Raw genomic sequence first — 12,579 nt, 5'->3', positions numbered from 1 at the left:
TATTGTTTTACAGAAATTAATTCAGGCGTTTTCTCTGCGATTGTATCTGATGTTCAACAATTTTATTAGTTCAACTTACAGTTCTTTCGGACAAATTTAGTGGAATCTGCCTTCTTTGGAAGAAATGGGTTTTGTGAAATATCATATGGTCTTTATTTATTAAGGATGCTACTAAACGAGTACATGTTGTGAAGAAAATGAGTCCACATTAGTGCGACGTTGTTCGTGTAGATGTAGTCTGTTGCTATACCGGTGCCTGAAGACTTATTTCGTCACCTATGTTTGACTTGTAATGAATATACAAGAGTGGTGGTTTAAATCTTCTAATAAACACACCAGTTACCGATGTACCAAGTTAAATTCCAACCCATTCTTATCATGTATCATAGAGCGAGTGCTTGTGACAGTCCTGATGGAGATCCATATTTCAAATGAGGACATTAATCTCGATGGCTCCTTTGCTGTTATTAAAGAGGAGTAGCGTATGTACGGTACCGGTATTTATTATATTCCTCCTCTGTTAACTCTCAACAATACAAATAAGACCTTCACGATGCAGTTACATTTCAATCACAACACTTCTACTTCGCCCAGTGAAGATGCCGAATGGGATAGGAATAAAACAAACTTTTTTTGGTTACCGCTTTTGAATATCTAAAAGACTTACCAATCACCAGTGCCATTAATATTCACGCTTATTTGATATGTGGTACCGGTTGGATTTCGGTGAGAGTGTTGCGTGAACGTAGAAGAAACGTTGTGGAGACACTGTGTCATAAAACTGAGGTCTGTTTGAATCTGATCGACGGCTACGATGATGAACAATAAATATTTGTTAAGAAAGAGATGACCATTTCTCTTCGTGCCGTCCGAGTGATGTATGATCCTTTGTCCCCCGCTGCCAAGACTCTCTAACTTGACAGCTATTCGTTGCTCGCAGTTTGGCTGTATGCCGCGATCACCGCACACAAGAAAGACTTGTTGGTGACCGTTAGGAGCTGCAGATCATAAATTATTGCAGTGATAGGAGGCAAACATATGACGCACATCTGCGGTCTCGCGAAGCTTAAGATATCTTCCACTGGAAAACAGAGGTTTATGAAGGAGACAGATTAAAAACGCTCCATACATGTTCCCATAATTGATATACAAACGCCACAAATAGGAATCGAATTCCGATTGTTGCTAAAGTGTGATCTTAAATCACCTTCCCTTCCCATCCCGTGCAACCCTCGTCTTAAGCAACATCTCTTCCACTTCTCTCCCATGCCCAGTTCAAAGCCACACCCGTTTTTGAAAACAGGACAATCAGAGAGCAACTAATTAAACACAAATGTTTAGCTCCTCCAGTAACAGCTTAGTATTTTACTGTCTCATCCCATGTCTCAACTCCTTCTCAAGTCACACGCCTTTCTTGGAAATAGCCCAATCAGGCAGCTTGTTTTACGCACACTGACATCTCCCAATAATAGCTCATAATTGTGCTGCCATATCAGTTTTTCCACATTTTCAAGTCATTCTTAAGCAACGCCCCTTTCCTGGAAGAGCCCAATCAAAGAGATTCTGAATCAATACACATATTTAGCTCTCCCAATGACGACTCAGTATTTTACTGTTATATTTTTGCCACATTTTTCATCTCTTTCCGAAGCTACATCGCTTTCTTACAAACAGGCAACGACATAGCTAGCTGTCCGTTTCACAGCTCAGTGTTTTAATGCCATAAAAGTAAAACAACCAATCAGCCACCTTTTTACAATAACATGCGAAAGGAGATGACATCATTTCCATACAGGAGTGACGGCAGCCTTACAGGTTGGAGCAGACATACATATCTACTTCAGTTGTCTGTGTGTTGTGCAGGTTCATAATAGGTATTATACGGTGAATTAGCAATTTCATAGCACATTTGAAATCCTGTCCAACCCAACAGTTTGTGCCAGCGTGGCACATGCTCTCCAATCATTGCAGAGGGTGCGCAGATTTGCAAGTCTGGCGAATGCAGTGCCACAGCGAGGCGACAAGGTGCGTGCATGCAGAGCATAAAAAGTCTGGCATATGGAAGCGAAGTGGCAACTTCAACTGGCAGCCAGTGTCAGGTGTCCATGAGCAGTGGCTGGCAGGAATTCGGTGCTCCGTCGGCCTCTAACCTTCTTCCAGTGGAACTGAGAAGCATGTTGCTTCTCGTGACATAGTTTACATCTCAATTTATATCACAATATATAACTGCTCACACGTAGCAAATGATGATCTTCATGTGTCCTACCTCTTCTATTACCCCTCACTTTTACTATCAAACAATGGAGAAATCACGATAGAATAAAGACAAAATTGCGAGAAGTACTCATTGTAGGAGAAAGAAGGTTGACATAAAAACTTCCTGGCAGATTAAAACTGTGTGCCCGACCGAGACTCGAACTCGGGACCTTTGCCTTTCGCGGGCAAGTGTTCTACCATCTGAGCTACCGAAGCACGACTCACGCCCGGTCTCACAGCTTTACTTCTGCCAGTGAGACCGGGCGTGAGTCGTGCTTCGGTAGCTCAGATGGTAGAACACTTGCCCCGCGAAAGGCAAAGGTCCCGAGTTCGAGTCTCGGTCGGGCACACAGTTTTAATCTGCCAGGAAGTTTCATATCAGCGCACACTCCGCTGCAGAGTGAAAATCTTATTCTGGAAACATCCCCCAGGCTGTGGCTAAGCCATGTCTCCGCAATATCCTTTCTTTCAGGAGTGCTAGTTCTGCAAGGTTCGCAGGAGAGCTTCTGTAAAGTTTGGAAGGTAGGAGACGAGATACTGGCAGAAGTAAAGCTGTGAGACCGGGCGTGAGTCGTGCTTCGGTAGCTCAGATGGTAGAGCACTTGCCCGCGAAAGGCAAAGGTCCCGAGTTCGAGTCTCGGTCGGGCACACAGTTTTAATCTGCCAGGAAGTTTCATATCAGCGCACACTCCGCTGCAGAGTGAAAATCTCATTCTGGAAGGTTGACATAGTTTACATCTCAGTTTATATCACAATATATAACTGCTCACACGTAGCAAATGATGACCTTCATGTGTCTTACCTCTTCTATTACCCCTCACTTTTACTATCAAACAATGGAGAAATCACGATGGAATAAAGACAAAATTGCGAGAAGTACTCATTGTAGGAGAAAGAAGGATAAAGTGGCCAGGTTGGAAAAAATGGTCACTGCTTGTTTTATGTCTTCAACAGTGCTGCTTCCTATCGAGAAGTGAGCAAACTAGGTGAAATAGACACCATTAATGTTGTCAGTGACGATGACAAAAGAACCTTGCTCCCCTATCGTTCTGAGAACACGTTTATGTTTTGCGATAATTTGATGTAAGGTAAGTCACTCATACTTTCGTTGCGTCAATTTTATGTCGAGAAATACATTTTAGTGATATCACTGTTCACGTAATATCTTTTGGCTTACGAATATAAGCCATTATCGTTTTCTTCTGCTGTATTGTTTCGCGTGTGAACCATTGATACAGACAAGGCGTCCGCTCGGTAAAATTGGCCATGTTACACGTCGGGAAAAGTAGCGAAGGAGGCCATTTTCCTCGACGTATGGCCAGTATTCCTGACCTTTTTCAGTCTATTTATCCCACTGAGAATTAGCTAAATCCATATTTCATGCATAGTGTAACAATGGAAGTGAAGACGTTACAAATCGTTTTATATACAAAACTGATGTCCGTTTGCAAGAGCTCCAAGATTCCAAGAAAATACATCCGGAAATTAGAGCAACAAAGATTGGACCCTGTTTCGATGAAAAAGGCATTTGAAGCAGTGAAGAATGACAACATGCCTTTTTCAGCAGCAGCAAAACAATTCAATATTCCACATAACACGCTAAAACGAAGGATTCTAGGGAAAAACAGATGTCGTTGACAGTAAAAAGGTCATGGTCAGCTCAGAGAAGAATAAGAGCTCAGAGAAGAATAAGAGCAAGAAATCCTTAATTACAGTTTTGAAATGGAAAAGCGATTTTATGCTATTACAGTGAATGATCTGAGGCGATTAGTATCTCAAGTGGCAGAGAGTAACAAAATACCATATCGTTTCAACAAAGAGCCTGAAAAGGCAGGCAAAGCTTATGAGAACGGCATCCTAACATTAGTCTTAGGTAGCCAAAATCAGCCTTCATGGCTAAAGAATAACGTTTAGCAAGGTGGATGTAGACAAGTTTTTTATAACCTTAAAACATTACAAGATAAACGATTTCACCCTGATCATAGTGTGGATGAAACCGAGCAGTTCAACCCAAGAGAAAAAAAGTGTTTGGACTCAGAGGAGGACGACAAGTCGGACCCGCTGCTTCTGTTGACAGACGTTTGCTGTCGACTTCTGTAGTGTGCGTGTCTGCAGGAGGAAATTTCATTTCCCCTTTTGTGATCTTCCCTAGGCGAAGAATGAAGGTTGAACTTAAAATTGGAGCTCCGCCGGGAAACGAATTTGCATGCCACTCTAGCGGGAGGATGCAGAGTGAAAGTTTTATGTATCGGTTAGAACATTTTTTAAAACAGGAAAAACCAACTGCTCGAGATACAGTTCTACTAATCTTAGATGGTCACTCTACCCATACTAAGAACATAGGCCTCATTGATGAGGCCACAGAAGATCATACACCTCTTGTGTGCTTGCCCCCACACTATAGACACAAGCTCCGACCTTGGATGTAGCATTCATGTCTCCATTTGAAACCTTCTAAACACAAGCTTGTGCAAAATTTGTTCGTAATAGTCCAGGAGGAACGGTTACACAGTTTCAACTAAGTGCGCTCTTGGGTGAGTCGTATCTTCGTGCAGCCGTTCCAATGACAACAATCAATGGCTTTAAATAGTGTGGAATTTTTCCTCTAGATCCTAGCGTGTTTACTGATGAAGACTATACTGCAGCTGCAGTTATTGATATTCCTTTGCATAGGTACACTAATATTGCGCCTTGTTCAAATATTGGTTCTTCACATTGCGAAATGCTGAGTCTTCTGAAAGTACTGGTTCCTCTGGATGCCTAACTGCTTTGTCTTCTTCAAATATGCCTACTGGTTCATTTGCAGAACCAACTTATTAGCTGTCTTCAAGTGCAGGCTGCCATCAGATTATAGGTGATAAGCCTTCTCCAAGAAAAGGTTCCCCTCGGCGTCGGACCAGTGAAGAACGTCCCTCTTAGTATCCAACAGGTGGGTTTCACATAATCTCAAATCATGTAAAACCTTTGCCTAAGAAAGAAACTGTGAATCAAAGACAAAGGAATAGATTGCCATAATTACTCCAAGCCTTTATAAAAATATGTTGGCCGGAGAAAGACGAAAAGCTTATAATGAAAGAAAACAGGAAGTTCGATAAAAAACAGATAAGGCCAATAATCGACAATGTAAGGCAACACAAAATAAAAGTAACAAGTTAAAAGTGATACCAAACGCTAAGACAGTTTGTGCTAAAAGGAAACTTTTTCAAGAAGAAACGGAAGTAGAAAATTCCACTGATGAGGACAGTGACCTAGACTGCTTTGGAGGCGTTTTCTAGATCTAAAGAAAATGAAGGATGCATAAGATATCGTAGCCGTTAACGCTGGGCTCAAGAACTGTGCTCTGGACGTGATGAGGACGATTACAACTTCACGTCCGAATTTTGTATATGACTCAATACTATTTCTAAGTAGATAAATTGTGAATGAATTAGACTGAAATAGTAACCCATAGGAAACACTAATTTTTTTAGTTACATCGTTAGTAATTACTAAGACTACTCAATTTGTTGATCTTTTTGTGCCCACAATGTACTGCAGCATGTTTCTTTCTCAATTGTGTTATTGTTCTCCTAACAATCATCTATGGTGAAATAAAAACTGTAAGCCTGCCCATTTTTAAACTAAACAGTTTATTTTGGAATGGTGGCGTAGGACTGGCCACTTCACCCCATTAGTTGGTGAAAAGTGGCCAATACATAAGTATTCAGACAAACGTTTATATACCCTATAAAATATACATTTATCTTAGCTATAAATATTTGATGTAATACCCTACATTATGTAGATTCGAGATGTATATGCCACAAGCATCTGTGAATAGCCATGGTTTCATGGAAACTGAATTTCACTTACAGCGGCCACTTTACCCCAACTTCCCCTACACACCGTATAGACAAGAAATTGGAGCAAAAACAGCTATTTAGCAGATTAAACCAACAAGAGATTTGCATACATTCTAACTCCATATTTGAAGAACAAATTAAAACTCACTTTCGGGTTAACGTAATCACTGAATACATCAGATTATGTTCGTCTTGTTTGAAAAGAGTAATTGCATTAGCATTATCTCTAATTAACTGTTTCGGAATTTTGCTACATGTTTGACATCTTTCTACATCATAAAGTCGACCCTTACAAATGTATAGCTTCATACGATGTTATAAAAAATAAAAATAGAATACGGTAGGGCTTCATTGGGCGATGTCAGGTCGTCCTCACTTGAAAGAGCGAAAAATGCATCATTATTCAAAGCTTCATTTACTTGACCTAGTAATATAGATGCATATTGCTGAGGAGATATGGAATATATGTATATGTTCTTAAATTTCAGATCATTTTCATGAAGGAGGAGGCTAATAATCACATTCGTTCTTCAGCATTTGCAAGGGCCAGATATAAAGAATCTTCTTGTATCTGGAAATAGACCACCATGTATGTGTTTTTGTGGTTGTAATCCGCTTTTGTCAGAAACAGGACTGATGGGAAGCTTAAGTGGTACATCTAGATCTGCATCTTCAAAATCATTAAGTGCCCTTCTGTCCTATAGCACCTAATATAAGAGAGTTTTCTAGATTCCAGTCATTTGTAGGATAAAATTTGAACAATGTTCACGAAGGACGAGAAGAAGAAGCAACGTAGATCTCTCCTCAATCGTGTTACTAACAACTTACCTGTAGAATCTTCTAAGCCTGGCTATTAATACTACAATGCGAGATCAAAGATGGTGAAAATATTAAGAAAGTAATGGTGGAAAAAGTTCATAAATATAACTATTTGCTCTACGAGTATTTCTCCACAACGATTCCAAATGGATTGAGACAGAATATCACTGGTCCATTGCCTCGCTAGAGACGTCTGTCGCTGAAACATGCGTTCTGAAAGTGGATGGAATTGCCTTAATTAAAAATTGTGCACTTCCTTTTAGGAATTCATTATTGTCTGAATAAGTAAGTTATTGATCACGTGCACAGTCTGAGAACTGCAACACTAGTAAAAGGATATGCATCTTTTATGCCAAGTAACGTAATCGCATCGCAGAATGCTAGCTGGGAACGACGGAGGAACTAAAAGAATTTATAATAATGATGAACGTTTCAGCTTCTGCGACCCACTAACTATGACACTTGGGATCGCAAAGAATTACAAAAAAATTATTTAATCGCTCGCCATGAACTGGCAGTCACTCGCAGCAGAGAAGACACTAACTGTATTACCTCAGATAATGTAAGCACTCAATCGAAAAAAATATGATGGAAAATGACAGAAACTCGAGCGTCCCAGAGAGAGAGCAAATATCGTTATGGGGAATATTAAAAATTATCTGCGCCTAAGTCTGGTATTCCATCATTGGAATTTAATTGAAAGCACGAGCAATAAATGCGTGGAGGTGCCAGATTAAATGCTCTCGAAACAGCAAGGCGCATAATTTTAGCTTTTCAGTCAGCAGGAATTCGATTTCCAATCACTGCAGCATATCCGATGTAGTAAACACACAAGAGTTGAAGATATATCTGAATTCGTATTCATATCCCGGAGAGAACCACTCGGTCAATTTTAGCATGACAAAGACTGAAAAATCATATGACATTCAGTGCAATTATCAACCACTGATTTATGAAGCAGGAAGACTAAAAGGCGGAATAGAGAAATCCAGTCGTGGATCGTACAGACTTCTAACTGTGGCCCATACACTTCATCCGTTGTTCATAACAAGGTGACGAAATACTGAATTCGTTTGTCACTGAAATGAGAATCGAAATGCCAACGAGATAGTAATTCCCATGAAATACGACAGCACAGTACCTAGTTATTTATGATGCTGTTAGTAATAACCTCTCCAAACATATGGATTGTAACAAGGAGCAGCCATATATAGGAGATTTGTTGTTATGTGTAAAACAAGAAACTTTGTACATATTGTGGAAGACGATGAATTAAAGAAACAATAATTTTTAAAAGAAATTCATTCTCTTTTATTCACATTTGTCCTATATCTGCAATTCCTTTTTGCAGTTACTACCACTCAACACTGATGACGTCCGAAACCCACCTGCATTCCGACAAACTAACTTCTTCGTTGATGAGATACTTGAATTTATCTTCTTTAATGGGTGAAACACGTAATTACGTACCTGTCACCAAATCAGTTACAATTGCTGAGTTGAACTTTGTTGTTATTCGACACACACCACTGATTTGATTCTTCTCTCTCTGTTGGTAACTGCTGAACTGTTCATAGATTTTGCTCTCACCACACCCAACTGTTTTACTGTATGCAAAACCTATTACCTCTCCTCTCTCAAAGTTATATATAACCTGATAGCAATAAATAAAATTAATGTTGCGGCAGTAAGGATCATACAAAAGCGTCCAAGATGGGATTTTCCTCCTCATCATTTGCTCACACCTTTTACATTGCAGCTGGAGGGCTTTGTCAGCATTTGCAGAACCCATACAGCTTCATCACACACACACACACACACACACACACACACACACACACACACACACACACACACACACACACATACACCACACATGCTCACACACACATTCCTAGAATAGGAGTCATGTATAGCACAACTGTAAAGCTTTGTCAGCATTCGCACAACCCACACCACTTCATCAGCGCACATCCGTTACTGAAAGATGGGGGCAGCAAAATTGGTTCAAATAGTTCTAAGCACTGTGGGACTTAACATCTGAGGTCATCAGTCCCCTAGACTTAGAACTACTTAAAGCTAACCTAAGGACATCACACACATCCATACCCGAGGCAGGATTCGAACCTGCGACCGTAGCGGTCGCGCGGTTTCAGACTGAAGCGCCTAGAACCGCTCGGCCACACCGGCCGCCTGGGGGCAACAATAGTCAAGTACCCGTACAGTACTTCTGTTGACTTTTTTTTTCACGAAAGTGATACGACTTAGGAAAGGAGAAGGCGGGATAAGGGGAGATGGGAGCATAAAGTGGAGGGGAGAGGAGTTCAAGTTCACATTTAATTCACAATTGGCATTCGATTTCTAGTACCCTACACTGAGGCGACAGAAGTCATAGGATACCTCCTAATATCGGGCCAGTCCTCCTTTTGCTGGGTGCAGCACAGAAACTCGATATGACATGGACTCAAAAAGTTGTTAGAAGTCCCTTGCAGAAATACTGAGACAGGCTCCGTCTAAAGCCATCCCTAATTCCCAAAGTGTTCCCGGTGAAGAATTTTGTTCACGAACTGAACTCTCGATTATGTCCCATAAATGTTGATGGAATTCATGTAGGGCGATCTGAGAGGCCAAATCATTCGCTCGAAAAGTCCGGAGTGTTCTTCAAACTTGTTACGTACTGCTGTGGCTCGGCCATCGATATTTGGGAGCGTGAATGGCTGCAAATGGTCTTCCAGTAACAGAACATAACCATTTCGAGTCAACGATCGATTGAACTGCCCCAGAGGAACCAGTCCGTTCCATGTAAACGCAATCCACACCATTATGAAGCCACCACCAGCTTGCTCAGTGCGTTGTTGACAGCTTGGGACCATGGCTTCGTGTGGTCCGTGCCACTCTCGGACCCTACTATCAGCTCTTACCAACTGAAATCGGGACTCATCTGACCAGACCACGGCCTTCCCGTCGTCTTGGGTCCAGTCAGTCAATATGATCACTAGTCCAGGAGAGACGCCGCAGGGGATGTGGTGCTGTTAGGAAAGGCACTCGCGTAGGTTGTCTGCTGCCATGGCCCATTTCGCGGCACTGTTCTAACGGATAGGTTCGTCTTACGTCGCACATTGATTTCTGCGGCTATTTCGCGCAGTGTTGCTTATATGAGAACTGACTACTCTACGCAAATGCCGTCGCTCAAATTTGGTATTCTCGGCACAATTTCGACACTTTGGATCAAGTGATATCGAATTACCTAACAATTTCCGAAATGGAATCTCCCATGCGCTTATCTCCAACTGCCATTCCGCGTTCAAGACCTGTTCATTCCCATCGTGTGGCAATAACCACGTCGGAAACGTTTTTACGTGTTTCACCTGAGGGCAAATAACAGCTCCGCAAATGCACTGCCCCTTTAGAAATTTGCTTACGCGACATTATCGCCACCGTATATGTGCATTTCGCTACCCCATGACTTTGTCACATCCATGTACGAAAGTTTTTAGGGGAAGCAATTTTCTGTGCACAATTTTAACTTAGGTTTCTCTTACACCATTTCTATTTCAGATTTTGCTTCTTTTCTTTTTTTCTACTTCTGAAAGTAGCAAGAATAAAATATAGGTAGCGAAAAGTTATCTTACTGACTAGATTGCAGTGGTGGAGTGTTCGTCGCTGTTAGTAGTAGTTTATCCTGTAGTTAAGTAGAAGTGGATAGTTCCTGTGAATTATTATGGGTGGAGGTTACACTCAACCGAGCTAGGCTAATAATTGGCTCCTTTTACCGACCTCCCGACTCAGAAGCATTAGTGGCAGAACAACTGAGAGAAAATTTGGAATACATTTCACATAAATTTTCTCAGCATGTTATAGTCTTAGGTGGAGATTTCAATTTACCAGATATAGACTGGGACACTCAGATGTTTAGGACGGGTGGTAGGGACAGAGCATCGAGTGACATTATACTGAGTGCACTATCTGAAAATTACCTCGAGCAATTAAACAGAGAACCGACTCGTGGAGATAACATCTTGGACCTATTGATAACAAACAGACCCGAACTTTTCGACTCTGTATGTACAGAACAGGGAATCAGTGATCATAAGGCCGTTGCAGCATCCCTGAATATGGAAGTTAATAGGAATATAAAAAAAAAGGGAGGAAGGTTTATCTGTTTAGCAAGAGTAATAGAAGGCAGATTTCAGACTACCTAACAGATCAAAACGAAAATTTCTGTTCCGACACTGACAATGTTGAGTGTTTATGGAAAAAGTTCAAGGCAATCATAAAATGCGTTTTAGAGAGGTACGTGCCGAGTAAAACTGTGAGGAACGGGAAAAACCCACCGTGGTACAACAACAAAGTTAGGAAACTACTGCGAAAGCAAAGAGAGCTTCACTCTAAGTTTAAACTCAGCCAAAACCTCTCAGACAAACAGAAGCTAAACGATGTCAAAGTTAGCGTAAGGAGGGCTATGCGTGAAGCGTTCAGTGAATTCGAAAGTAAAATTCTATGTGCCGACTTGACAGAAAATCCTAGGAAGTTCAGGTCTTACGTTAAATCAGTAAGTGGCTCGAAACAGCATATACAGACACTCCGGGATGATGATGGCATTGAAACAGAGGATGACACGGGTAAACCTGAAACACTAAACACCTTTTTCCAAAGCTGTTTCACAGAGGAAGACCGCACTGCAGTTCCTTCTCTAAATCCTCGCACAAACGAAAAAATGGCTGACATCGAAATAAGTGTCCAAGGAATAGAAAAGCAACTGGAATCACTCAACAGAGGAAAGTCCACTGCACCTGACGGGATATCAATTCGATTCTACACAGAGTACGCGAAAGAACTTGCCCCCCTTCTCACAGCCGTGTACCGCAAGTCTCTAGAGGAACGGAAGGTTCCAAATGATTGGAAAAGAGCACAGGTAGTCCCAGTCTTCAAGAAGGGTCGTTGAGCAGATGCGCAAAATTATAGACCTATATCTCTGACGTCGATCTGTTGTAGAATTTTAGAACATGTTTTTTGCTCGAGTATCATGTCGTTTTTGGAAACCCAGAATCTACTATGTAGGAATCAACATGGATTCCGGAAACAGCGATCGTGTGAGACCCAACTCGCTTTATTTGTTCATGAGACCCAGAAAATATTAGATACAGGCTCCCAGGTAGATGCTATTTTTCTTGACTTCCGGAAGGCGTTCGATACAGTTCCGCACTGTCGCCTGATAAACAAAGTAAGAGCCTACGGAATATCAGACCAGCTGTGTGGCTGGATTGAAGAGTTTTTAGCAAACAGAACGCACCAGGTTGTTATCAATGGAGAGACGTCTACAGACGTTAAAGTAACCTCTGGCGTGCCACAGGGGAGTGTTATGGGACCATTGTTTTCACAATATATATAAATGACCTAGTAGATAGTGTCGGAAGTTCCATGCGTCTTTTCGAGGATGATGCTGTAGTATACAGAGGAGTTGCAGCATTAGAAAATTGTAGCGAAATGCAGGAAGATCTGCTGCGGATAGGCACTTGGTGCAGGGAGTGGCAACTGACCCTTAACAGAGACAAATGAAATGTATTGCGAATACATAGAAAGAAGGATCCTTTATTGTATGATTATATGATAGCGGAACAAACACTGGTAGCAGTTACTTCTGTAAAGTATCTTGGAGTAT

At 41.3% G+C, this 12,579-nt stretch overlaps 1 protein-coding gene across 1 annotated transcript in view; it reads right to left on the bottom strand.

Annotated features, from left to right (window-relative positions):
• LOC124776239 (glucose dehydrogenase [FAD, quinone]-like) overlaps positions 1–12,579 on the bottom strand; it is a 211,017-nt gene that overhangs the window by 87,129 nt on the left and 111,309 nt on the right. The gene's annotated exons all lie outside the window — the stretch shown is intronic.

This window comes from Schistocerca piceifrons, chromosome 2, assembly GCF_021461385.2.
Source record: "Schistocerca piceifrons isolate TAMUIC-IGC-003096 chromosome 2, iqSchPice1.1, whole genome shotgun sequence".
In the NCBI taxonomy this organism is placed as follows: Eukaryota; Metazoa; Arthropoda; class Insecta; order Orthoptera; family Acrididae; genus Schistocerca; species Schistocerca piceifrons.
The sequence above is the reverse complement of the archived record's forward strand: the minus strand, read 5'-3'. Positions and strand labels throughout refer to the sequence as shown.